Source organism: Galeopterus variegatus, unplaced genomic scaffold (assembly GCF_000696425.1).
Source record: "Galeopterus variegatus unplaced genomic scaffold, G_variegatus-3.0.2 Scaffold5306, whole genome shotgun sequence".
In the NCBI taxonomy this organism is placed as follows: domain Eukaryota; kingdom Metazoa; phylum Chordata; class Mammalia; order Dermoptera; family Cynocephalidae; genus Galeopterus; species Galeopterus variegatus.
In genome coordinates this window covers 152613-156025 of record NW_007731417.1, presented here as the reverse complement: position 1 = coordinate 156025, position 3413 = coordinate 152613, and positions in this window count along the sequence as shown.

The following is a 3413-nucleotide window of genomic DNA, read 5'->3' as shown; positions in this document are numbered from 1 at the left end:
TTCAGGCAAGGGACTGAGTACTTACAAGATATTAAAATGCAAGGCAATGTAGTTTGCTGAGCTTTTGAATCTTATTTTATACATTTAAATCCTAAAACAGATCCCTTGGAGATTCACTTTAAAAACAGCATTTATTCTATAAAAATCTGAGTCCCTGTTTTGAAGTCAGCTTTCATCAAGTTTGTTATGGGTGGACAGTGACTGAGTATCCAACAATGTAAAGAAGTGCTTCTGCAAACTTAATCGAGCCTTTGAATCATCTGGGGCTCTGTTTAAGATTCAGATTCTGATTTAGTAGGTGTGGGGTGGCGGCTGCAATTCTGCATTTTAAAGGTCTCCCTGATGATGCCCTGATGCTGCTGGTCTGTGGACTGTGCTTTGAGCAGGGATGTAAGGAATATTTCTTATGAACATGGCGCTTTAAAGCTGCTTTGCTACTAGTTAATTACACATTAGGTAATTATGTTGCCTCATATTAAGATTATTTGCATGCGTGATCCTTTTAAGATCATAAGATCCTGAAGCCCAGAAAAGAACCCTTTTATTTCACCTCACCTTCTATGAATTTAACACACTTTCAGGTACAGTCATGCATCGCTTAACGACAGGGATGTCTTCTGAGAAATGCGTCATTAGACGATTTTGTCATCGTGTGAACATCTTAGAGTGTACTTACACAAACCTAGATGGTATAGTCTACACAGACCCTGGCTATTTGGTATAGCCTATTGCTGCTAGGCGACAAACCTGTAGAGCATGTTACTGTACTGAATATTGTAGGCAATTGTAACACAACGGTAAGTATTTGTGTATCTAAACATACCTGCATGTAGAATAGGTACTGTATGGTATGAAAGATTAAAATGTTAAACCTATGTAGGGTACTTACCTGACTAGGGAAGTTGCAGGACTGGAAGTTGCGCTGGGTGAGTCAGTGAGTGCATGGTGAGTGAGTGTGAAGGCCTCGGATGTAACCGTGCACTACTGTAGATATATAAACACTGTACACTTAGGCTGCACTAATTCTATAAACACATTTTTCCTTCTTCAATAATAAATTAACTTACTGTAACTTATTTACATTATTTTAACTTTTTTACTCTTCTGTAATAACACTTAGCTTAAAACATAAGCACACTGTCCAGCTGTATAAAAATATTTTCTTTCTTTATATCCTTATTTTACAAGCTTTTTCTATTTTTAAATTTTTTATTTACTTTTTTTTTTTTTAACTAGTTTTTGTTAAAAACTAAGACACAAACACGCACATTAGCCTAGGCCTACACAGGGTCAGGATCATCAATATCACTGTCTTCCACCTCCACATCTTGTTCCGGTGGAAGGTCTTCAAGGACAATAACATGCATGGAGCTGTCATCTCCTATAACAATGCCTTCTGGAATACCTGTGAAGGACCTGCCTGAGGCTGTTTTACAGTTAACTTTTTTTTTTTTATAAGTAGAGAGAGTACACTCTAAAATAATGATAAAAAATGTGGTGTACTATTTATCCAGTAACATAGTTATTTATTATCATTATTAAGTATCGTGTACTGTACATAATTGTATGTGCTATACTTTTATACATCTGGCAGCACAGTAGGTTTGTTTACACCAGCATCACACAAACACGTGAGTAATGCTTTGCCCTACGCCACCTCCCCTATCATGGAAGAACTACTGCACTTCCACGATCACACCCTAATAATCATATTCCTAATCAGCTCCTTAGTCCTCTATATCATCTGCCTAATTTTAACTACAAAACTCACTCACACAAACACCATAGATGCTCAAGAAGTAGAAACTGTCTGAACAATTCTACCTGCTATTATCCTTATTTTAATTGCCCTCCCATCATTACGAATCCTGTATATAACAGATGAAATTAACAACCCTCTCCTAACCATCAAAACCAGTGTTGTCACTAGCCAATAGGAGTTTTTCAGCTCTATTATAAACTTATGGGACCATGGACATATATGCAGTCCATTGTTGACCTAAGTGTTGTTATGCACTGCATGATTGTACTTTAAATAGTCTCTAAAACTATTTGTTAAATGAATGATTGCAAAGTCTAGCTGAATAGTTGTTTTGTTCCAGGTGGTAAGTAGAGGATATATACATCAGTTTGGTCTGGGGCATATCGTGTAGCATTCCCTATCAGAATTAATATTTGAGAGAAAATGTGGCCCCATAGAGGATCAAATTGTATATTTTTCTTAATGCTTTATTTTCCTCTCTACAGTGAAGACTATTGATGTATGCATTAACGCGTGGCTTGAACAGTCCTCAGGACTCCCAGCAGCTGCAGACTTCATTCATTTAGAGTGAAGTCAGGAAAGGCTTACATTTCTTTCCTCATTTAGCAGTGGCAGCATAGCCTGCATTTTTCTTGAAATACAAGTTCAAGGGAGAGGATGACTTTGTGGTGTGACCTAGGACAGGTGAGGAATAATGGGCATATTTCGTTGCCATGGACCAACTCAAATGAAATTGAAGGACTTAAATGGTGATGCATGGAAAATTATATTTTTTATGTAAATTTTCAACGCAGTGTTTTGTCCTTAAACTGTCACATACAAATTCTATGCAATACTGCAGATCTTGGTAGTTTTACTGGCAAGTGACATTCCCACATAATTGCTTTAGGAAAAAAAAAAAAGAATGTCCTTGGGTGTTATGTAGTCAGGAAGCCTTATAGTATAAGCTTACAGGTAGTTCACTCTTCATTGCATATTTTAATATAGTTTCAAAGACTTCCGTATTACTCAGTTGGCCAACACAGAAATCGAGAAAAGTGGAAAGTGTCCTTGGTGATGCCGCAGAGTCTCTGTGCTACCAGTCTCCATAGAGAAGTGGAATAGAGATTTATGATATCATTCACACCAAACTTGCTTAGCTTCATCTTCCACTTCACAGGTAGAGTCGCAGACTGGCTTTGCCGTCTCTCCTGTTCTCCACCTGACCATGAGCTCGGGTCCAAGAGCGCAGGGTTTGATTCCTGGCTCCACCACTTACTGAGGGACCCTGTGCAAGTTATTTTGCTTTGCTGTATCTTAGTTTCCTTGCCTGTAGAATGGGGATTGTGGAATAAACATTCGGCATAGGGTTTTTGAGAGGTACTAAGGGCATTAAGTGTTAGTTTCTCAACATCCCGACTTTAAGAAGCTAAATCTTTTTAGCTCTCTAGAGTTTAAAATTCAGCATATGATAACATATTTATAAAAACTCTGTGGTATAGGAAAGTGAAGATCATAAAGACACATGCATCGTTGTCACAACAGGATGATGATGTGACTGGTGTGACTTGCAGCCCATGTAAACATTCTTCACTAACAAAAGTCATGGAAACTTGAATGAGAATCATGCAGTGCTAGAGATAGCACAGAGTGCTCCCAGGCCAGTGACTGC